The sequence below is a fragment of the Rhinolophus sinicus genome, chromosome 3, assembly GCF_057876585.1.
Source record: "Rhinolophus sinicus isolate RSI-liver-muscle chromosome 3, RSI-T2T, whole genome shotgun sequence".
NCBI classification, from domain to species: Eukaryota; Metazoa; Chordata; class Mammalia; order Chiroptera; family Rhinolophidae; genus Rhinolophus; species Rhinolophus sinicus.
The window spans coordinates 124,537,279-124,562,859 of record NC_142503.1 but is presented as its reverse complement, the minus strand read 5'-3'; positions in this window follow the sequence as shown (position 1 = coordinate 124,562,859).

The window sequence follows — 25,581 nt, the reverse complement described above, 5'->3', positions numbered from 1 at the left end:
AGGAAATATTTAGTTAGAAATGAAAGGATTTTAATATTCATGAACACAAAACTTAAATCCTTAAATTTGTTTACATCAGTCTTCATAACTTTTATTTACTTTTCTCAAATTCTAGTTCTCCACATCAGTTTCTAATGTAAATTTTAATACATTATCTTCATGAAATAAAGTAAGAGCCAAACTTATGAAAAACAAAACAAAACTAAATTTTGGGTAATAATTAGTATAACATAATACATTTTAGAGCCCAAGAATCTAAAGTACCCCTGCTTCCTCAGGAAGATTTCTCATATAATTAAATATATATTTAATATATATATATAAAATATATTATATATAATTATATATTACATATTACACATATATTATATGATTGTTATATATATAATATATATTAAATACATATATGGATATATAGATAGATAGATAGATAGATAGATAGATAGATATAGATATAGATATCACAAAATGTTATTATTATTATGCTATCCATCAACAGTTTTTTCATAATTTATTCCTAAACTTCCTGAATTGTATATGACTTTATAGTTGCTTCATCACATACATTTGGAAAGTTCTTGACCCATCTTGAACCAAATCACAATTAGTCTATCAGTAGTCACACATTATGAAGAGTTTATCTTTAAAAGTGTTTGACTAGTGCTGCTAGATTTCAATGAATCACATAACAATTTATGATCAGACCTTCTTCGAATAATTTTTTTTCCTCAAGATCAGTTAACTAAGCAGGTAATAACAACTCCTTTGGTTTAGGCAAGACATTGAGATTCATAGTGTCTTTTGCTAAATAATTCCAATCTGGTGTGTGTGTGTGTGTGTGTGTGTGTGTGTTCAAGGCCATGTGCTATCACAAGGACAGTTATTCATTCTAACTTGGATTCCATTTGTTTTTTGTAATTTCTCATTGGCTTAACTTGTGTATTATATATCCTTTGTTATGGAAAAGAAAAAATACAGAATTGTTTTAATGTTCTCTTTCATTCATTAGTAATCAAGTGTACCATTTTGAAAAGTGTAGGACTTTGCTCTAGCACTCAGCTAAATTTTTCACAAAATAGCTTGGTCCATTTGGAGCTTATTTTCTAGCATTGCTAGTGTAGGTTCAAAGCAGTCTTTATTCTAGGGCAAAACTCTTTTCAGGACCATACTCTATATCCTGAGGAGCAGGAGGTCTTTCCAAGCTGGTGCCGTGGGCTTTGGGAATTGTTTGACTAATTTGTCTTTGGTTCTTTCCTTAAGCCTACTGGAGTTTCACTCCACATGTGTGCAATTAAATACAACAAAAGACTCAAGGAAACTCTTCATCTCTTAATAGTTTTCTGTACAGCTCCCCACTCTGTCCAACTCTGCCCTGCCAATTCTAGCCACCTCAGTTTCCTTGAACTCTGATCTCTGCCTCCTCATTCAGGAAAAGAGTTTCAGGGTTTGAGTTCATTCTCTACACTGAGACCTGGAGACTGTCCCACAGCAGTAAGATGGCACAATTGTTGGGCTCATCTCATTTGTTTCTCTTCTCTCAGGAATCAAAGTTCTGTACTACCTGTTGTCCAATGACTGAAAACCATTGTTTCATTATTTTCTGTTTTGTTTTTTAGTTGCTTAAAGCAGGGCAATGGCTCCCTTGGCAGGTATTCTTTCATGAGCTGAAACTGAAATCAGGTTGACAGTTTCTTATGAAATTAAACATAAGCTTAACATATAAAATAGCAATTCCACTGCTAGGTATTCAGCAAAGAGAAATTAAATCAGATGTCCAAAAACAACCTGTACACAAATATTTATGACAGCTTTATTTATAATAGATATTATTTTAGATAACCTAAAAGCCCAACAAATTTGAGTGAATTAACACATTTTCATATATTCATATAATGTGTTATTACTGAGTAGTGAAAGGACATACCATTGATATACATTACATGGATATATTTCAAAAACATTTTACTGGAAAAAAATCCAGACCAAAAAAAAACACCATATTCTATGATTTCATTCATGTGAAGTTCTAGAATAAGCAAAACTAACCTTTAGTGACAGAAATCAGATTGGTTGTTGCCTAGGGAGTGGGGTGGGGAAATAAATGAACACTAAGCTATGAGGAATCTTTTGCGAGTAATGGAAAGTTTTCTTCTACTATAAATTTTTTGAGGAACCTCCCTACTGCTTTCCATAGCGGCTGTACCAATTTATATTCCCACCAACAGTGTATAAGGGTTCCTTTTTCTCCACAGCCTTTCTAACACTGTTATTACTTGTCTCGTTGATGATAGCCATTCTAACAGATGTGAAGTGATATCTCATTGTGGTTTTGATTTGCATTTCCCTAATAGCTGGTGAAGTTGAGCATTTTTTCATATATCTGTTAGCCATTTCTGTGTCTTCTTGGGAAAATTTTCTGTTCATGTCCTCTGCCCATTTTTTAATTGGATTGTTTGTCTCTTTTTGTGGCTGAGTTGTATGGGTCCCTTATATATTTTGGATATTACTGTGTTTCTTCGAAAATAAGACCTAGCTGGACCACCAACTCTAATGCATGTTTTGGAGCAAAAACTAATATAAGAACTGGTCTTACTTTAATATAATAAAAGACTGGGTAATATAATATAATATAATATAATATATAATATAATATAACATAAAATATAATACTGGGTCTTTTATTAATTTTTGCCCCAAAAGATGCATTAGAGCTGATGGTCCGGCTAGATCTTATTTTTGGGGAAACATGGTAACGCCTTATTGGAGGCGTTCTTTGCAAATATCTTCTCCAATTTGGTTGGTTGCCTCTTGTTTTGTTGATGTTTATTTTGCTGTGCAGAAGCTTTATGACCCAGTTGGGTATGTACCCAAAAAATCTTAAAACATTTATCCGTAAAAATACATGTACTCTGATGTTCATTGCAGCATTTATTTATGGTAGCCAAGACATGGAAACAACCAAAGTGTCCTTCAATATATGATTGGATAAAGAAAACGTGGTATATATGCACAATGGAATACTACTCTGCCATAAGAAAAGATGAAATACTGCCATTTGCGACAACATGGATGGGACTTGAGATTATTATGCTGAGTGAAATAAATCAGACAGAAAAAGTCAAGAACCATATGACTTCACTCATATGTGGGATATAAAACTGAAGACAGAAACAAATGAATAAACAAAAACTCATACATACAGACAACAGTTTAGTGGTTACCAGAGGGTAAGGGGGGATGGAGGATGGTAAAAGAGAGTAAAAGGGTTCAAACATATGATAATGGAAGGAGAACTGACTCTGGGTGTTGAACACATAATGCAATATACAGATGTATTACAGAATTGTACATGTGAAACCTAAGTAGTTTTTTTTGACCATTGTCATCCCAATAAATTTTTTTAAAAGACCATAATGCAAAAAATAAAGTTTTCTTATCTTGATTCTTTCAGTGACAACACACACACACACACACACACACACACACACACACACACACAAATGCATGCACATATTCTGTAAATTAAACTAACTTACATTAAAAAACAATAAAACGTAACATAGACCAGTGTGGTGGCAATGGAAATGGAATGATGATTATGAATTTGGAAAAATTAGATGGTTAAAACAGACAGGATTTAGTAATAAAAATGACAGTGAGAGAGGAGGGATGGGAAGTTTTCAAGAGTGACTCAGGTTTTTGGCTTGGTTCAAGGTACATTAAATGACAATAACAGTCAACAGATTTGCAGCGTGATACTGATGACCATGGTTCTGAGATGGATAAGAAGGGATTTAAAATTAAGGGAAGTCTATGGTATGGTTAACAAGATTATTCTTTCAGAAAGCAAAAAGTATTAAAGGTCAATGAAGATGACTTTTGTTGGACACATAATGGTTGCTCCTCACACTACGCAATGAACTAAACTTTATGTCACATCCATGTGGGAAGATTCTCTTTAGAATCATTTTAATATGATACAGAGTATTTTTTGTGCTTGTTGTCCACTAGCATGATTTTCTTTGGAAAAATGTCTCTACAAGTCCTTTGTCCATTAAAAAAAAAACTTTTTGTCGTTTTTTGTTGTTGTTGTTGAGGATCTATATAATTTTGATTGATTTATTCATTTGATGTATTCATTTATTCAATTATTTGTTGAAAATTAACAATCTTTTAAAGGCAGAATGACACGTGATTTTGAGACTATCAGAAGTACAGAAGAAAAAGAAAACTATTTCAGATATTATAGTGAAAACAATTGGCTGTGAGTTATCTTTTTCGTTTTTCAATTAAAGTTTATTGGGGTGACGATGGTTAGTCAAGTTACATAGGTTTCAAGTGTACAATTCTGTAATACATCATCTATATATCACATTGTGTGTTCACCATCCAGGGTCAGTTCTTTCTTTTTTTTGGAAATGAGTGCCTGTGGTTTTGAAAAAACATTCTCATATTGTAAACTTGAATTTTTACTAAGAGTCAGTAAATAATCAACCTTTTACTTTGACTTTGAAAGTGTTGCTCCTACTAAATTTAGGTAATTTGATATTCTGTTGAGAGTTTTTTAATCCATTTTTCCATTTACTTTTGAGGAGAGCCATTGTCACAGATATAAATTTAAAAATTAAAAAAAAAACTAGATTTGGTTTTGAGACAAAATATTAATATTTTGTTCCTTCTAAGCAGTTTTGATAATATTGTATAATGGAGCAGTTTTTCATTGTGAATATTACAATGTATTTTTTCATTTGAGAGTCAATGTAATAAAAATATCTCATAAAATTATAATTTGAGAGACTACTCAGACACAAAATTAAAGAGGGTTTATATTGAATCTTTCAAGACTCCTCAAATCTTACTTGATAGGTTTATTTATAACAATGCCTCCTACAGATTTGTGCCTTATTTTAGAAAGTTTGACTTGGATCATGATCTTTTGACCAAATGTGATGTGGTAATATTATACATAATGAAATTCTAACTTGAACCTATTGCAGTTTTTTTCTCCCACTTCTGCAGTGACTTGCCTTATTACAGTTTCTCTATATTTTCAACATATTGATATACTTTAGATAGTGGAATTGATTTTCAGCAGCCAGTCTTTTCCCTCTTACATTATTTATTACTTCACAAATTCAGTTGAGATGAGAGAAAGTCTTTTCACTTGACTTGTACATAGACTAACCTCATTTTCATGACATTGTACAGTATAATTTTTCTTATTCTGATGACTAAAATATTGAGCATGAAGATTGCTCATAATGAAAATGATGAATAAATAAAAACCCTATTTGATGATACACAATATTGGAACTCTAGATGCATCTTATAATGAGAAATGAAATCTATCAATAGTCCAGGCTAAAAACTTGATTAATTTTCAAATATAAAGTTAATTCCTGCTAGCACAGAAAATATGAATAAATGTTTTCAGAAACTTTTCTAATAAAAGAAATATTTTATATATCAAATGATTAGGAGGAAATGATATAAATTAGAACAAACTTTATGACTCAAGAGAAAAATAATTGTTAGTGGAAAAAACCTCACATGCAGTCTTCTTATGCTAAAATAGGTTAAGTCTGTAGTTATATAACTCTGCTAACAAATTTGCTTTAAAAAAGCAATATTTTATACAAATTTTCTCTCTCTTTGGTTTATTATAAAGGAAAGGGCTATGGACTTCAATTTTAGAGATACAGTTCAAGTCTATTCAACTATCAGCAATCTACATGATAGTAGTCAAGAGACAGGTCCTAGGATGTGGTTTTTCATGTATAAATCGGGGTAGCTAATTTATTTTTATAAATTGTGTTCCAGTCTAGAATCGCATATACTGTATGTTTTGAGTATATCAGCTATTTTCTTGTGTCTCAATTTTCCTGCAAAAATCATAGACAGTAACAGAGAACTCATAAACTGTCATTGAAAACAAAGCACAGTAAAATCAAATAGTAGTATGGAATATAACTCGTTTAAATTTCATCCAGATATGACTCTTCATATGTCATTTAAAATCTTCCACTAATGATTATGTACATCTTTAAAATCCAAATAATATCTGTTAGTAGTTTGAGGATTTTATTATTACAGCAACATATAATAATCCTCTTTGTTTGGATGATACAATTTCAATTTACAGTAAGATTATTAAGGCTTGATTCAGCCCTCCGAAAAATCATATCTATAGTACTGACAGTTTTTATCTTGCCAAGTTCATCTGTCCTAACAAGTAGCATCATGGACTTTATATGATTTTGGAGAATTCTTCATCAATGAACGATTTATTGAGAACTAGTATTATAGTATAGCCATCATGGAAAAATGTCCAAGGTCTTCTGAAATTTTGCAATTGCTTGGTGTCTTTATTTTGGTACCCTCAAAAGCAGAGCCAGAAACAAGTATTTAGGTGTGGGCTGATTATTAATGAGGTGAACCAAGGATGTTGGAAAGAGCAAATGTGAAAGGGAAGGAAGAAAAGCCAATATAATGTGTATTATCAAGGTCACTGCTATAGGACACAGAGGCTCAATTCTGCTGAGAAACATACAGAAGATGGCTACTTAAAAGATGGGAGGCTTCCTTTTTTCTCCACAGCCTCTCCAGCACTGGTTATTACTTGTCTTGTTGATGATAGCCATTCTAACAGGTGTGAGGTGATATCTCATTGTGGTTTTGGTTTGCATTTTCCTAATAGCTAGTGAAATTGAATGTTTTTCCATGTATCTGTTGGACATTTGTATGTCGTGTTGGGGGAAGATTCTGTTCATGTTCAAGGAACCCTCACATACTGTTGGTGGGAATGCAAATTGGTGTAGCTGCTATGGAAAACAGTATGGCAGTTCCTCAAAAAATTAAGAATTACCATATGACCCAGCAACCCCTTTCTTGAGTATCTACCAAAATAATCTGAAAACATTATCCATAAAGATACATGGGCTCTGATGTTCATTGCAGCATTATTTACGGTGGCGAAGACAGGGAAACAACCAAAGTGTCCTTCGATAGATGATTGGATAAGGAAGATGGTATATATACCCAATGGAATACTATTCTGCCGTAACAAAAGATGAAATACTGCCATTTGTGACAACATGGATGGCTTGTGGTTATTATGCTAAGTGAAATAAGTCATGCAGAAAAAGTCGAAAACAATATGACTTCACTCATGTGGAATATAAAACTGAAGGCAACAAAGAACGAGACAAAGAAACAAAAACCCATAGACACAGACAACAGTTCAGTGGTTACCAGAGGGTAAGGGGGGAAGGGGGTGGTAGAAGAGGGTAAAAGGGATCCAATATATGATGACGGAAGGAGAACTGACTCTGGGTGTTGCACACATAATGCAATATATAGATGTGTTATAGAATTGTACACTTGAAACCTATGAATTTTTGTTGACCATTGCCAATCCCAATACATTTAATTAAAAAAAAAAAAGATGGGAGGCCAGATTATTTAGACAAAGGCCCACAAATTCCCATCTCTCAAATTATTGAGTTTTCTCATAATACAGTTTTTGCATCTTGATTCTTCTTTGTCTAGCAGTATATTAAGCAGATTATCACATATTTGTATCTAGAAATTCTATCTTACTTATTTTTATGCTGCATATGTACCAGAGTGTATTTAACCAGTTCACTGCTGATGAACCTTTAGGTTGTTTCCAATATTTTATGTTTACAAGTGATACCACAATGAATAGTCTTATTCACATGTTACTTTGAATCTTGACAACTTATATTTGGGTTATTTTTAGTGAAATTGTTAGGTGAAAAGATAAACGTGTATGACAGTTATCAAGAAAATTTCACAGTCCCCTTCACAAGAATTTTGCTATTTTGTATTCCCACCAACAATGTAGAAAGTGTCTGTTTCACTACACTTACACCCACAGAATATGTTGTTAATCTTTTGAATGTTTTGACATCTAGACAGGTAAGAAATGATATCTCAGTGTTTTAATTTGTGTTTTTCTTATTATTAATGAACTAGAAAAATATCTATATGATATGTAAACATATTCTCTATAAAATGTTTGTTTACTGTGCCCTATTTTAAAATGTTTTTGGTCTATTATTTTTATTTTTTATTTTTTAATTCCCCACTTTTTATTCACTCTTTTTTTATTTTTTTTTAAGATTTTCATTAGAATATAGCTAGCATACAATATTGTATTAGTTTCAGCTGTACACCATAGTTAGTCAACATTTATATACCTAACGAAGTGATCCCCATGATAATAAGCCCTGAACTATCTGACACTAGACTACTCTGTCACAATATTATTGACTATATATTCCCTATGTTGTATATTACATCCCCATGATTTATTTGTTTTGTGCCTGGAAATTTGAACCTCTTATTCCCCTTCACCATTTTTTTTTCTTTTTAAAATTTTTCCATTACAGTTAACATTCAATATTATTTTATATTTATTTCAGGTATACGGCATAGTGGTTAGACGTTTACATAATTTAAGAAGTGATCCCCCTGACTAGTCTAGTACCCACCTGGCACTATACATAGCTAGCTATACCATATTACTGACTATATTCTCTACATTTTACTTTACATCCCCATAACTATTTTATAACTACCAATACGTGCTTCTTAATCCCTTCACCTTTTCACCCTCTCTTCAAACTCCTCTCATCTATCACCCCAGTAAACTAGTACTTATTTTATATCGTGCATATTTATTATAATATTATTGATTATATTTCTTATGTTGTACCCTATATCTCCATGACTACTGTGTAACAACCAATTTGTACTTAATTCCTTCCCCTTTTTTCCAACCCCCCTTGCATCTCAGAAGCTTCAAATATTTTCTGTGTCTATGAGTTTGTTTCTGTTTTGTTTATTTTATTCTTTAGATTCCACATATAACTGAAATCACATTGAATCTGTCTTTCTCTGTCTGACACTCCACTCAGCACAATAACTTCCAGGTCCATCCAGGCCACCACAGATGGTGAGAACCCATTTCCTCCAAGGCTGAGCAGTATTTCAGTGTGTGTGTGTGTGTGTGTGCCACCTTCTCTTTATGCATTAATGCATGACAGGTACCCAGGATGTCTCCACATTTTGGCAAATGTAAACAATGCTGCAATGATAATTTGGATGCACATGTCCCCTCAAAATAATGTTTTGGGTTTCTTTGGATAAATACCCAGAAGTGGGATTACTGGGTCCTTCTTTTTCTCTTCTTATAGTCTTTGTTTCAAAGTCTATTTTGTCTGTTATAAGCATTGCTACCCCAACTTTTTTGTTTGTGTCCATTTTCATGAAACATTTTTTTCCATCCCTTTACTTTCAGTGTGTATGTGTCTTTCAAACAGAAGTGAGTCTCTTATAGGCAACAAATGTAAGGGTCTTGTTATCTTATTCAGCCACCCTGTCTTTTTATTGGAGCGTTTAATCTGTTTACGTTTAAAGTAATTGTTGATGGATACATATTTATTGCAATTTCATTAATCATATTTTTTATCTTTTCTTTTTTTGTTCCTCTTAAAGAATTGTCCCTTTGACATTTCTAGCAATACTGGTTTGGGGTTGATGAACTCCTTTAGCTTTTTCTTGTCTGGGAAGCTCTTTATCTGTCCTTCGATTCTAAATGATAGCTTTGCTGGGTAGAGTAATCTTGGTTGTAGATCCTTGATTTTCATAACTTTGAATATTTCCTGCCAATCCCTTCTGGTCTACAAAGTTTCTCTTGAGAAATTAGCTGACAGTCTTCTGGGAACTTCCTTATAGGTAACTAATTGCTTTTCTCTTGCTGTTTTTAAGATTCTTTCTTTGTCTTTAACTTTTGGCATTTTAATTGTGACGTGTTTTGGTGTGGGCCACTTTGGGATCATCTTCTTTGGGATTCTCTGCACTTCCTGGACTTGTATATCTATTTCCTTTGCCAGGTTAGGGAAGTTTTCCATTATTATTTCATCAGTTGGTTTTCAAATGCTTTCTCTCTCTCGTCTCTCTCTGGTACATGTATGATGCAAATGTTGTTACACTTGATGTTATCTCAGAGGCCCCTAAACTTTCGTCATGTTTTTAGGTTTTTTAATTTTATCTTTGCTTTTCTAATTGAGTGTTTCCTGCTACCTTATCTTCTAATCACTGAGTCAATACTCTGCTTCATCTAATCTGTTGATTCCCTCTAATGTATTCTTTGTTTCAGTTATGGTGTTCTTCATTTCTAACTGGTTCTTTTTTTATGTTTTCTGTCTCTACTTTTATGTTTCCTATCTCTTTGTTGGTTGTCTTCTTGAGATCACTGAGCATCCTTATAACAAGTGTTTTGAACTCTACATCTGGCCGATTCCTTGTCTTCATTTTGTTTAGTTCATTTTCTGCAGCTTTGCTTTGTTCTTTCATTTGGGACATGTTTGTTTCTCTCCCCATCTTGGCTGCCCCCCTGTGTTTGTTTCTATGTATTAGGTAGGACTGCTATGTCCCATGGTCTCAGTAGAGTATCCTTATATAGCAGATATCCTGTGAAGTCCAGTGGCACAGTCTCCCTGGTCACCTGAGCCAGGTGTTCCAGGTGTGTCCCTTGAGTAGGTCACGTGTGCCCTCCTGTTGTAGTTGAGCTATGGTTGCTGTTTGTACATCAGTTGAAGGGATTGGCCTTTGGTCTGATTGGTTGTGAGGACTGGTCTTGACTACAGTGGAGGAGCTGTTGTGCAGGGGCTGATCCTATGGAGCACGATTTGTTTCAGCAGGTCTCTGGTGCCTGCCCAGTCTCCGCTTTGGGTGTGTTGTCCTCAGAGGCAACTATGTGATGTTCCGGCTCAGTCTGAAGCTGGCCACTGGGAGTGCCGAGCAGCCTACATCTCCCCCCTCAGACCACGTTTAGCCACAGCTTGTGACCCTTCCTGGGGCCACCTAGCATGAGCCACAAAACAATCTGCAGATGATTGTCACCTGTACTGGGCTTGGAGGTGCCTAGAGAGGGTAAGTCATGAACCAAGGCTGGCTTTCGCTAGTGCCAGACCTGGGGCTTCTCAGTAAGAGGTACTGGACATGCCAGTGCCAGATGCTGCTTATTTGGGTTTTGTGAACCTTTGAGAGATTTTAGGAAAATCTTCAGTATGAGCCAAGACAAACCATTTGGATAGAAAAGCCACTGGAAGGGGCTGGGGTAGGCTCACAAATTGGGTAGGATGGAGTCTCAGGGAATCACAAGGTTGGGGTGAATAGTATTGTCCAAGTTGATGGAGAACCACATATGGTGCCAATCTGTGTGCACAGGTTGGGTGGAAGGAGGGCTCAACAAAGGAACAATGGTTTCCACCAGCACCTCTGTCTGGGAGAAAGCTGCCCCTCTTGCACCCGCCATGAAGCCAGACAAATCAGTTCTTCCCCAGTATTTCCCTGGCACCTTTTGAGCTACTGTCTTGACATTGGAGTTCAGAGAGAGTCCATCAGTGAGTAAGGCCATGTGTGGCCCTTTTTAGAGGAACGCCTGGGCCTCCAGCAGTACTCAGTCTCACTCAGCCACAATCTCTGCTGGTTTTCACAGCCAGAAGTTATGGAGACTTTGCTCCCCGCTACTGGAACCCTGGGCTGGTGATCCTGGTGTGGGACTGGAAACCCTCACTCCTCCTGGGGGGACCTCTGCAGCTGAGATATCCCTCCTGATTTTTTAAGGGTCACATGCGAGTGTGCGACCAACCCATTCTGTGTCTCTGCCCCTCCTACTAGTGGTAAGATGTCTTCTCCTGTATGCCCGTAGTTGTAGAACTCTGGTTCAGTTAGATTTCAGGCTATTCTCATTGATGGTTGTTCTGTAGTTTAGTTGTAATTTTGATGTGGTCATGAAAGTAGGTAAGCACAACGCTTATCCACTCCATCATCTTGACTGGAAAATCTGGTCTTATTAATTTTAGAATATCCTTGTATACTAGGCATAGTAGGCCTTTGTATAAGATATGCTGCAAATTTTCCTTAGATGATCATTTTTCTTTTGAATTTATATATTGATTTGTGATTATTGATTCATGTGTTTGCCATACACAAATATATTTTTTCTTTTAATTTTATGTAATCAAATTGTTCAATCTTTTATTGCTTTTGAATTCTAAATCATAGTTAGGAAAGTTTTACCCACTCAGAAATTATTAAAGGTATCCAGTAATTTATCCATGCTTTGTTTTAAGATCCTGAATGGCATCAATATTTTTAACTTTAGAATTCTGATCCAATTGAATTAATCCAGTAGAGTGGTCGTGGGAGAACACATCCATTTTAATTTTTTGTTCATTATGTCTGCTCAGGTGCCACAAAGCTATTGAAAAAAATTGTTTTCTGAATTATCTTAAACTTTTATTTTTATTTCATACTAAATTTCATAACGTTTGTGAATATTTTTCATTGTCTATTTCTCTCCATTGATTGGTTTACCCATTTATGCACAAATGGGTACTTTTATTGGAGAGATTTTACAGAATGTTTTATGAGCTGTCATCCCCACCACACATGATCTTATATTCAAGATTTCCCTGACTATTCATGATCATTTATACTTTTATATATACTTGATATCAAACTAGTCTTACCATAGGAAAAAGCTCACTATATTCTAGGACACTCTTTTCTTTCTCATTCCTTACCAAATATAGTTCTGCCTCAAATTTTTTGCACTTACTATTCCTTTGTATGGAACACTTTTCTCAGATTTTCTGCCTGAATTGTTTTCTCACCTTCCTAATGTTCTCTGATCGAATATTACCACTTTAAAGAGCCTTTTAATGAGCTTATGTTTTAAATAACCTATCTAAAATGCTGCTGCTTTCCACACCATCCCTTATACTCTACTCTTTGCACAAGTTTATTTTCAAAGGAATGTCACTTGTGACAGCCATAGAGATGCATTGTTGAGACCTTGCTTTAAGACACAATTTCCATTGAGCTTCAAGGAGTGAAGTTAATGGATAATGGTCAGCTGCACCACTTTCAGTATCACCTCAGCTTTTTAGCCACAGTTCAAACTCTCCATGTAGACCGCAGTTACAGATAATGAGACCAAGAAGAGACTTTTCATTACCAGTCATTGCTTCAAAAATCCAAATTAAATTGGTCAAGTTTGTATTGGATCTGCATCATAGCCTGGAACTCTTCCAGATCAGCATTGTGTCTTAAACTTTCCCTATCCAACTGTGCTCTCCATCTCCTTTATTATTTATAGGCATTTCCCCCCATACTTGTTAAATTTCTAACTTCATCCTAGTTTCTGCTTTTTTGGAGGACCCATGTGACCTAGTAGTATTTGACATTACATTTATTTGATCACCATCTCTCTTCACGAGAATATCAGCTCAATTACAGCATTCAAAAATAAAATTTCCAGTGGGCCTAGTATAGTATCTGACGCATAGTAAATATTCAGTATAATGCATTGCATGATAATTAGTATGTATAGCACCAAGACCACTTCTAAATATTAGAAAACCTTGATTGCCTTGTTAAAAAGTGAAGTCCTTAATCCCCATTTCCTACGCCATCATATAATTAGAGACTTAATTTCTGTGAAAACTCAAGAAATCTGACCATCTGAGTTGGCATTGAAAAAACAGAACAGCATAATTTATTGTTGCCTTAAGATTTATTAGCCAACCTTAAACTTAAATCCTTTGAGCAAGGTAAGCAACAATTAAGATGGCAATATAATAGCTCTCTTTTTCCATTACAGACAGACCTCTGACACCTTCCCTGGTAAGAACAAGATGAGAGAAAGTAAATCAACAATTTGAGAGGTATTCCACCCTTCTATTGATTTGTCAGTTCTATTTTCACACTAACTTACCCACTGAATGCATATCTAAACTAATAGGAGTCTGTGAAAGGATTAACAGTTAATTAAGGAGAAGAAAAATAACATATTTGTTGTGATCTGGAAGTCAATTTTATAAATATTAAACATAGATACATCTTCTTGTGTATCCTCCAGATAATGTATATTGTCCAGTGACTACTATATGTATTTATCTGGATACTGTACCTGTCAGCGTCATCATGCACTAGACAAAGTCTTTCTTCTGTATAAATACAGTAGTTCCCCCTTATCTGCAGTTTTGCTTTCTGTGGTTTCAGTACCCATGGTCAAACATGATCAGAAAATATTAAATGGGAAATTCCAAATTGTTCATAATTCATGTTTTAAATTACAAACTGTTCTGAGTAGTGTGATGAAATCCTGCACCAAACCACTCTGTACCTTTCAGGACATGAATCATTCCTTTGTCCAGCATATCCTTGCTGTGTATGCTCCCTGCCCTTAGTCACTTAGTAGCCGTCTTGGTTTTCAGATCATCTGTCATGGCAGCACAGTGCTTGTGTTCAAATAACCCTTGTTTAATTAATGGCCCCAAAGGAGTTCACATACTTTTATTACAATAAACAGCTGACCTTTGAATGATGTGGGGGTTAGGGGCACTGGCACCCATGCCATTGAAAAATTGTGACTCCCTAAAACTTAACTGCGAATGACTGCAAGCCTTATTGATAACATAAATAGCTGATTAACACATATTTTATGTTATATGTATCATATACTATATTCTTACAATAAAGTAAACTAGAGAAAATAAAATGCTATTAAGAAAATCATAAGGAACAGAAAATGCATTTACAGTACTGTACTGTATTTATACTGTAAGTTGGTATCCTTTATTTACAAGATGAGTCATATGTCTGTTTCTACCTATATCAGTATTGCTTATGTGGTACAAACCACTGTACATACATGTATCACTAACACTAGATATCAAGAATGAAAAGAAAACGTGAAAAATAAATTCCTATTCATTTACAGGTAAAACCATTCATTGATATAACAAAGCAGCAGTATGATTGCTTTATGTTAGAGTAGTGTAATCAATATGCGTGCTTCACAGTAACCTACTCTATACACTAATGAATGAATCATTATAACATTTTTATAGCATACAGTATTATAGTCATATTCTTAATACAGTATTGGAAATGTTGCATTAAAAAAAAATAACCTGTGACAATGGCTAATACGCTGCTTCTCCAATTATGAGAGACATACTGTATGATAATGTAATTTTTTTTTTGTTATTTCAGGTGTACAAAACAATGTAATAGTTAGACATTTATCATTTATACCCCTCACAAAGTGATAACCCCTCTCCCCCAATCTACTATCCCTCTGACATCACATATAGCCATTACATTTCTACTCTATTCCAAATGCTGTACTCCACTTTTTATGATTATATATATATATATATATATATATATATATATATATATATATTATGTATAATTATAATTGGCATTCATTATTATTCAGCTTGAGCGTCAGGTGTACACTGCAGTGGTTAGGCACCTACACTGTCCATGAAATGGTCTCCCTAATAAGACAAGTGTCCGTTGGATACCCTACAAAATCTTTACATTATGATTGATTATATTCCCCAAACTGACTTTCGTATCCCTGTGGCCATCTTGTGGTTACTGATTGTGCTTTCTAATCCCCTCACCTTCTCCCTCATCCCCCTTCCCCCAGTTCCCATATAGCAACCCTCATTTTTTCTTCTATATCTCTGAGGCAAGTATCTGATTCGTTCGTTCATTTACTCTTTTCTTTAGATTCCACATATTAAGTGAGATCATATGGTATTTGTCTTTTTCTGTCTGACTTATTTCACTAACTTAGTTCTCTAGGTCCATCCATACTGTTGCCAATAGTAAGATTTCATTCTTCTTTATGGCTGTGTAATACTTCATTGTATAAATGTACCACAGTTTCTTAATCCAGTCATCTACCGATGGGCATTTCGGTTGTTTCCATGTCTTGGCTATTGTATATAGTGCTGCAATAAACATAGGGGTGCATAAATTTTTTCGAATTAGAGTTTTGGATATCTCCGGATAGAAACCTAGGAGTGGAATTGCTGGGTCATAAGGTAGTGCCGTTTTCAGTTTTTTGAGATACCGCCATACTGTTTTCTATAGTGGCTGCCCCAATCTGCAATCCCACCAACAGTGCACAAAGGTTCCCTTTTCTCCACATCCTCGCTATCACTTGTTGTTTATTTATTGATGATAGCCATTTTGACTGGGATGAGGTGGTATCTCATTGTGGTTTTTATTTGCATTTTGCTAATGCTTAGTGAGTTTGAGCATTTTTTCATGTCTGTTTGCCATCTGTATGTCCTCTTTAGAAAAATGTCTCTTCATGTTCTCTGCCCATTTTTTAATGGGTTGTTTGTTTTTTTGGAGTTGAGTTGAATGAGTTTTTATAAATTTTGGATATTAACCCCTTATTGGATATATCATTGACCAATATCTTTTCCCATTCATTATGATCTCTTTTTGTTTTAATGATGATTTCCTTTGAGATGAAAAACTTTTTAGTTTGACATACTCCCATATGTTTATTTTTTATCTTACTTCCCTTGCCCAAGAAGATATATCAGTAAAAATATTACACCGGGTAATGTCTGTAAACTTTTTTCCTATATTTTCTTCCAGGAGTTTTACGGTTTCAGATCTTACATTTAAGTCTTTAATCCATTTTGAATTTACTCTTGCATATGGTGTAGGGAGGTGGTCCAGCTTCATTTCTTTTGCATGTGTCTGTCCAGATTTCCCAGCACCATTTATTGAATAAACTGTCTTTACCTTACTGTAAATTCTTGCTTCCGTTGTCATAGATTAGATGACCATATAGGCATGGATTTATTTCTGGCCTCTCTATTCTGTTCCATTGATCTATGTGTCTGTTTTTATGCCAGTACCATGCTGTTTTGATTACTGTAGACTCGTAGTATAATTTGATGTCAGGTATTGTGATACCTCCCACTTTGTTCTTAATTCTCAATATTGCCAAGGCTATCTGGGATCTTTATTGGTCCCATATAAATTTTAGGATTATATGTTCTATTTCTGTGAAAAATGTCCTTGGTTGTTTGACAGGAGTTGTGTTGAATCTGTATATTGTCTTAGGCAGTATGGACATTTTAACAATATTAATTCTTCCTATCCATGAGCATGATGTGTTTCCATCTATTTATATCTTCTTTAATTTCCCTCTTCAGTGTCTTATAATTTTCTGAGTACAGGTATTTAGTTCATTGGTTAAATTTATTCTTATGTATTTTATAGCCTTTGAAGCAATTGTAAATGGAACTGTTTTATTAATTTCTCCTTCTGATATTTTATTATTGGTATATACAAATGCAACTGATTTCTGAATATTAATTTTGTATCCTATTTTACTAAATTCATTTATCAGTTCTAAGAGTTTTTGGTGGAGGCTTTAGGATTCTTTATATATAGTATCATGTCATTTTCATATAATGACAGTTTTATTCCTCCTTACCAATGTGGATGCGTTTTATTTATTTTTCTTGTCTGATTCCTGTGGCTAGAATTTCCACAACTATGTTGAATAGAAGTGGAGAAAGTGGGCAACCTTGCCTTGTTCCTGATATTAAGAGGAATGATTTTAGCTTTTTCCCATTGAGTATGATGTTAGCTGTGGGTTTATCATATATGGCCTTATTATGTTGAGATATGGTCCCTCTATTGCCACTTTCTTAAAAGTTTTTATCATAAATGGCTGCTGGATTTTGTCAAATGCTTTTTCTGCACCTATTGATATGATCATGTGATTTTTATTTTTCATTTTGTTAATGTGGTATACCACATTAATTGATTTGCAGATCTTGAACCAACCTTGCATACCAGGAATAAATCCGACTTGATCATAGTGTGTGCTTTTTAATGTATTGCTGAATTCCGTTCGAATTTTTTGTTGAAGATTTTGCATCTATGTTCATTACGGTTATTGGCCTGTAGTTTTCTTTTTTGTAATCTGTCTCATTTTGGGATCAGGGTAATAGTGGCCTCATAAAAAGTGTGTGGGAGCTTTCTGTCCTTCTGGATTTATTGGAATAGTTTGAGGAGAACAGGTGATAATTCTTTTTTGAATGTTTTTTAAAATTCCACTGTAAAGTAATCTGGCCCAGGGCTTTTGTTTGTTGGGAACTTGTTGATTACTGATTCAATTTCCCTGGTAATAATCAGTCTATTCAGGTTTTCCATTTCTTCTTGAGTTAGCCTTGGGAGGTTTTATGCTTCTAGAAAATTATCCATTTTTTTCCATATTGTCTAATTTGTTGGTATATAGTTGCTCATAGTAATGTCTTAAAATTTTTTGTATTTCTGTGGTGTCTGTTGTCACTTCTCTTTCATTTCTGATTTTATTAATTTGGGTCCTTTTTTTTTTTTTTTTTTTTTTTTGATGAGTCTGGCTAAAGATTTCTCGATTTTGTTTATGTTCTCGAAAAAACAGCTCTTGGATTCATTGATCTTTTGTTTTTGTTTTTTTTTGGTTTTTGTTTTGGTCTCTATTTCTTTTATTCTACTCTGATCTTTATTACCTCCTTCCTTGTACTCCCGTTGGGCTTATTTTGCTGTTCTTTTTCCAGAATGCTTAAATGTAAGGATAAACTATTGATTTGTGATTTAGTTCTTCTTTCTTTAGGTAGGCCTTCATTGCTACGAATTTCCCTCTTAGGACATTTCGCTGCATCCCATAGATTTTGGGTTGTTGTTTTTTCATTTTCGTTTGTCTCGAGATACCTTTTGATTTCTCCTTGATCTCATTGTTGACCCATTCATTATTTAGTACAATGTTATTCAGCCTCCATGTATTTCTGTGTCTCCCAATTTTTTTTTCCTGTAGTTGATATCTAATTTCATAGCACTGTAGTCACAGAAGACAATTGGTATGATTTCAATTTTCTTAAATTTATCGAGAACTTGTTTTGTGGCTTATCATGTGGTATATCTTGGAAAATGTTTCATGTGTGCTTGAGAAGAAAGTGTATTCTGCAGCTTTGGGGTAAAATGCTTTGAAAATATCAGTTAAATCCAAGTGGTCCAATGTGTCATTTAAAGATGTTGTTTCCATATTGATTTTCTGTCTGGAAGATCTGTCCCTTGTTATCAGAGGTGTGTTGAAGTATCCACTATGATAGTGTTACTGTTGATCTCTGTCTTTATGTCAGTCAATATCTGTTTTATATATTTAGGTGCTCCTATGTTTGGTGCATAGATGTTTACCAGGGTTATGTCCTCTTGTTGGATCAATCCCTTTATTGTTATATAGTGCCCATCTTTGTCTTTTAATGTTTTCTTCATTTTAAAGTCTATTTTGTCAGATATAAGTATTGCTACTCCAGCTTTTTCCTCATTTCCATTTGCATGAAATATCTTACTCCAACCCTTCACTTTTAGCCTGTGTGTCTTTTGATTTGACATGAGTCTCTTGTATACAGAATATGCAAGGGTCTTGTTTTCTGATCCACTCAGCCACCCTATGTCTTTTGATTGGAGCATTTAAGCCATTTACATTTAAAGTGATTATTGATAGGTACATAGTTATTGCCATTTTGTTATTTGTAGTTAGGTTGTTTTTATCTTTCTTCTGTTTATAGAAGCCCTTTTAACATTTCCTGCATTGGTGGCTTGGTTGTATTGAATTTGTTTAGCTTATTCTTTTCTGGAAAGTTCTTTATCTCTCTGTCAGTTTTAAATGATAGCCTTGCTGGATAAAGCAATCTAGGTTGTAGGCCTTTGTTTTTGATCACTTTCAATACCTCCAGCCACTCTCTTCTGGCCTGCAAAGTTTCTGTAGAAAAGTCATTTGATAGTCTTATAGGAATTCCCTTGTATGTAACCCACTATCTTTCTCTTTCTGCTTTTTCGGTTTCTCTCTTTGTCTTTATCCTTTGCCATTTTAACTATATATGTTGTGGACATGTTTGGTTTCATCCTGGTTGGAACTCTGCACTTCCTCAACTTGTATGTCGGTTTCCTTCACCAGGTTAGGGAAGTTTTCGGTCCTTATTACTTCAAATTTGTTCTCGATTCCTTGCTCTCTCTCTTTACCTCTGGTATTCGTATGATGCACATGTTGTTGCCCTTGATGTTATCCCAGAGGTCTCTTAAACCATTTTCATTGTTTTTTTATTTTTTGTTTTGTTTTTTTGTTCCACTTGGGTGGTCTCTGCTCACTTGTCTTCTAAGTCGCTGATTCGATCCTCTGTCTCATTTAACCTCCTGGTAATTCCTTCAAGTATATTTGTTATTTCAGTTATTGTATTCTTTAGTTCTAACTGGTTTTTCATTATGATTGCTCTATCCTTCTTTATGTCGTCACTAAGCTCCTTAAATATTCTTATCATCAGTGTTCTGAACTCTGTCTCTGATAGGTTGGTTACCTCTGTTTCATTTGGTTCCATTTCTGGAGGTTTTTTCTGTTCTTTTATTTGGCACATGTTTTTTTGTTTCCCCATTCTGGCTGACTATCTGTGTTTGCTTCCATGTATTAGGTAGATCCCCTAGGGTTCTTGGTCTTTGCAGGGTGATCTTATGTAGTATGTGTCCTTTATATTTGACTTGCACCACTTCTTTATTCTCCTGTGCATGTGCTCCAAAGGTGACCCTTGTGTTGTGTATATATTGTCCTATTTAAGTGGAACTTTAATTGTTTTTGGCTTGCCAATAGGTGGGATTGACTCGTAGGCTGAATAGTTGTGAGACTTGGATATCCCCACAGTGGATGATCTGCTGAATGAGGGTTGACCTCTCAAATGAGGCTTGGCCCCTATGGGCTCTTGTGCCTGTAGAGAATTCTCTCTGGGTGTGTCACTTGTAGGTCAAACCCAGCTATACTCTGGTTTGGTCTGGAGTTGGCCTCTGTCTGTTTTGAATCTTGTGCCTCTTGGGCTGGGCCCTGGTGTAGGTCAATTTCAAAACAAAGCAAATCACCAAGAATAACAACAACAGCAACAAAGAAAAAACCAAATACACTCACATGTAAAAACAACCAATAACCCACACTCAACACAGGCCAATATCAAAAATACAAAAAAATAAAAAAGCAACACCAGTCTTGGCTTAAGCCCACCAAGCAATCTCCACATTGTCCTCTGCTGTACAGAGAGTCCTCTGCATCTTGTGCAGGCAGAGCTGGCCACCTGATGCCCAGAGTGACCCTGGCACTGCAATTCTAGGTGAGTGGGGCTATGGGGTGTGGATGGCAGTTTTTACAAAGTCAGTGCAGTTTCTGTTCTTGCCAGCACATATGCGCACTGGGAGTATGACAGCCAGCCCTGTACCCAGGTCTCCTGAGTCTTAGGGCATTTCTTCCTGACCTGCTGAAAGCCCAGAGCTGCCTCTGCCACCTGCTGCTGACTCCTGGGTGTGTGATTGCCCTTCCCTAGGCAGTTATAATTATCCTGCCCTAGTCAGGCCAGAAAAGGTAGGGGCTGGAGATGGAGGAGTCTTCGGTCTCCCAGCCCAGCAGTGTCACACTCTTCCCAGCCTGTTCTCTAGGTCACAGTTGCAAACAGGGTCTTCCCAGACCCTGAGCGCTCCGGCTCCCCTGTAATCTGACACAACTCCTCATTTCAGGGGCCAGCTTAAGTCTCTGGAAGGCCAGGGGTAGGTAGGATTGCTGTGGGAGAGTGGGGGGAGGGCCCTGGTATGGAGTTTACTTCTTTGTCTGACCTAGTGCCCAGCTGTAAGTCTCAGCTGAGGTTACTGCCTCAAACACTGGATAAAGCGCTCTCTCAGCAGGAGAGATCAGCTGTGGGATGCAGGGAAAGAGCCTACCTTCTGGCTCTTGTGATCTTTGTTCTGTCCTGGGGCTCTCACGTCCTGGCAGCCGCAGATGTGGACCGTGTATCTGCACCGCTCCCTTCCCTTTCCCCTGCTCGCCTGGTTTGCCCACCTTCAAGTAATTCTTGTAGGAGTCTCTTAGTTGTTCTGTGTGATGAGCAGAGAGTCCTTTGATGGGTTATAGATATTCAGTTGTGGTAAGTTCCTGAGGAGAACTCAAGAAGACCACCTCGCTGCCTCCATTCCTATAATGTCTCCTCAATAAAGTAATTTTTTGAAAGCAGTTATAAAATGGCAAGAAACTAAACATTATTAATTTTATATTAAATATCACCCACCTTATGCCTATGTAAGGGTAGGCTATCAGTTCCATACAAATCTTGCGCATGATGTTCTACACAATGACTACTTAGGTGGTGATGAAGATGACACAGAACATCTCGTATCATTCTTGCTGTACAGTTATTAGATTTTCACACGGAGACACACATACACAACAGATAAATTTGTTAACTGTACATTATGATGATTATTTACTATTCATTATGTGGAAGTGGATCTTCATAAAGGTCTTCTTTGTTGTCTTCACATTGAGTGGGCTGAGGATGAGAAGGAAGAAGAGGGGTTGGTCTTGCTGTCGCTGGTGGCAGGGGCAGAAGAGGTGGGGAGGTGGAGGAGAAGCCAGGAGAGGCAGGCATGTTCGGTGTAACTTTATGGAAATACATCGTAATCGGCTTCTCAGGAAATGCAAATGACTACCCTCTAACCAGGGCCTCAAAACTGAGTCAAAATCGTATTTTAAAAAAACGATATTACAATTGACACATAGATGGCTTGACATCAGTTTTGAGCTTGATTATTTGGGTGTTTGAGTGGCCTTAATTATAAAGGAGAGTTTCAGACAATAGGGCATTAGTTGACCTAAACAGCAAAGATAACATTTTATTATGAGAGTAAAAAGGAAAAACATAGGTAGAATTATAAGGAGTCTTTATAAGTGGCCCATAACTAAGTTTATTGAATTAGCCATAAAAACAAATCTCAAATTTCCAGGCTCTCTAACAATATATTGGTGGAGTTTTAAAGTTTGTTAAAAATGCGATACCTAGGAGAAGGCCAGGATGGCTCAGTTAGTTAGAGCATGATCTCTGAACAACAGGGTTGCCAGTTCGATTCCCACATGGGTAAGTGAGCTACGCCCTCCACAACTAGACTGAAGACCATGAGCTGCTGCTGAGCTTCTGGAGGGGCGGCAGGGATGGCTCAGTTGGTTAGAACACAAGCTCTCAACAACAAGGTTGCTGGTTCCTGCATGGGTTGGTGGGCTGCACCCCCTGCAACTACAGATTGAAATTGGCAACTGGACTTGGAGATGAGCTGTGCCCTCCACAATTGGATTGAAGGACAATGACTTAGAACTGATGGGCCCTGCAGAAACACACTGTTCCCCAATATTCCCCAATATATATATATATATATATATATATATATTTTTTTTTTTTTTTTTTTTTTTTAAGAAGTACGATACCTAGTATATCTGTGTCTGTATCTATCTTATGGACAATAATATCTTGGGTCTAGGTAGCAGGTCTTACAGTTACATTAGTGGAGAGTATAAACTAATGATTTAGTAAGATGTATGCAAAGCTTAGTGGTATTTGTGTGTAATCAAGGGGAAGGGGTAGCTGTTGTGTCTGTGGTTGAGACACTGTTTGGGAGATTGTGGTGGAAAGCTGGAGAGGAGTGAGAGGGAGAAAGCACTGGGGGTGGTCCTCTCCCTAGAAGTTCAATGGGTTGACTGTATGAGGCAGATGCCTTCTGGGGGAGGCAGTAGTCTTCATTAATTTTTAGAATGGCACAGATAGCAGTAACCTCTACCAGATTTCCTACTAGGTGTGATGGTAAAGGAATGTGTATTTGCCATGAACAAGGAGTAAAACATGATCACGAGCTAAGCAGACACCAAACTCAAGAAACATGATACAATTCTTCACATCAAAGGAGAACAGCATAAACCATCCATGTCCAATTTGTGAGCATCTTAGGAGATGCAGCCTGTGTGTGTTGCTGGGCCAAGATTTTAGTGTCTAGGGTGTGAGGTCATCTTTGTCAGAGTCAGAAATCTGAGAATTTTGGATGGAAGAGGTGTCATCTGATGTCATGTCATCTCCAGCAGTAAGGTCTGAGCTGGGTGATGCCATCTGTATAGGGGATTGAGGTATCTTTTCCAAGGTATTATAAGACTGAGATTGGAACTGCAGCATTAGCCTGTAGTCAGGCCCATTAATTTGGCCAAATAGTATGTGCCCTTTGCCTCATTTGTTGGTTTGGTGGGTGATGAGCCAGCCAGAGAGGTCTTTGGACGTTGGGGCTTCTATTAGACAAACTTGGTGGCTTATAGGTCTCAGCCTTTGTGATGTTTGGTTGAAAGAATAGCTCAGTTGGATGGCTTGGACCTCTGGATTGCAAACCAGTGAATGCAATTAGACCAATAGTAGTAACAAGAACAAGGGACAGTACAATGGTATGCAACTGCACTTGGCAGGCTTTTGCTGTTTAATGTTAATTTTCCTCCAGCATGTATTATTTCCAAGGGTGCATTATCTGGTTTCATCATTATGGAATATAGTATTGATTTTACTGTCTCTGAATATGATTTTTATTCACTAAGTGGAGTTTTCTGTCTCCGTTTTTTATAATCCACGCGGTCTGTGGGAATAACTCTGTAGTACTAATTTTAATTTCCTGGAGGGGATTAGGAGGGAGAATCTGAATGAATTTTTCACCTTTTAGAACCTGGATATTCAGGAAGGTTTTTTGGATGGTGGAAGTTTATGTTCCCATGTTGAATAGGCAGTTGCCTAGTGTGTGTGACAATCTATGATTAAGGTCTCAGGAGAGTATGCGCCTCAATCTGGCCTCCAGCCCTCATGGGTTAGGGGCAAGATGGGAAATTTATAAAAGTAGGGGAGACATTATTAAAGGGCCTCATGTATCACAAATCTTTATTTACACAGAAGAGAGATATATAGGTAGGAAAGGGCTATGGGAAGGTTTCTTTTGAGTTGGTGTGAGTTGTGAGACCACCAAGGGGCCTTAAATGAAGAAAGGTTAAAACCTGGGGCAACATAGAGATCCATTTAGGAGTCCATTTGACTGCAGTTTAAAAAGTAAATGTTTAAGGAGACCATTATTATCTGTGAGACAGATTCACAAGTGTTTTACCCAGAAGGGAAAAACTCTTAGATAATGGACCAACAGTTTACAATGAATATGAAGATGTGGCCAATTGTTGGCCGGAGTGTCTAGTACTAAGATAACTGCCCGAATTTTGGCCAATTATGTTGATCATAGGTTTCCTCCTTTGCCAGGGACAGTCTGGCTAAGGGATAGAAAGCAACATTCCATTGAGCTCCAGCATTAATGACAGTGTCATTGTCATCTGTATAGACTGAACTCCCACTGCTGTTTACTCAGTGAATCACAAGAGCTCTTAGAAAGCCAAAGGCTCTGGGAAAGGTGATCTTCTCTAGCAGCGTGACATCTGGCAAAAGACTGAGGACAGGGAGCCTACCTCTTCCTGTAAGTGAAATATGCCAGAAGGCTTACATTTAACTCCATTCTATAATTAAGGAGGGATCTCAGTAGCCATGCTGAGCTTGTGGGGTATTGTCTCCATGATCCAAGGTATAATGGGCATCTGGGTGTGGCAGGTCCCAGGTTCAGGGGCTATTAGATCCTCTGTTTCCAAGAGAACCTACTATGCAGCCAGCAAGTTTTGTTTTAATGATTTACAATATAGGGTTGAGGTAGGCATTATTTAGCAGCAGAGCCCTTGAGCAACTTATGGCTCTCATTAGGTGTCCAGAATCTCCAGGATGCGTGAGAGGAGGCTGCCAAGTCCTCTACTGA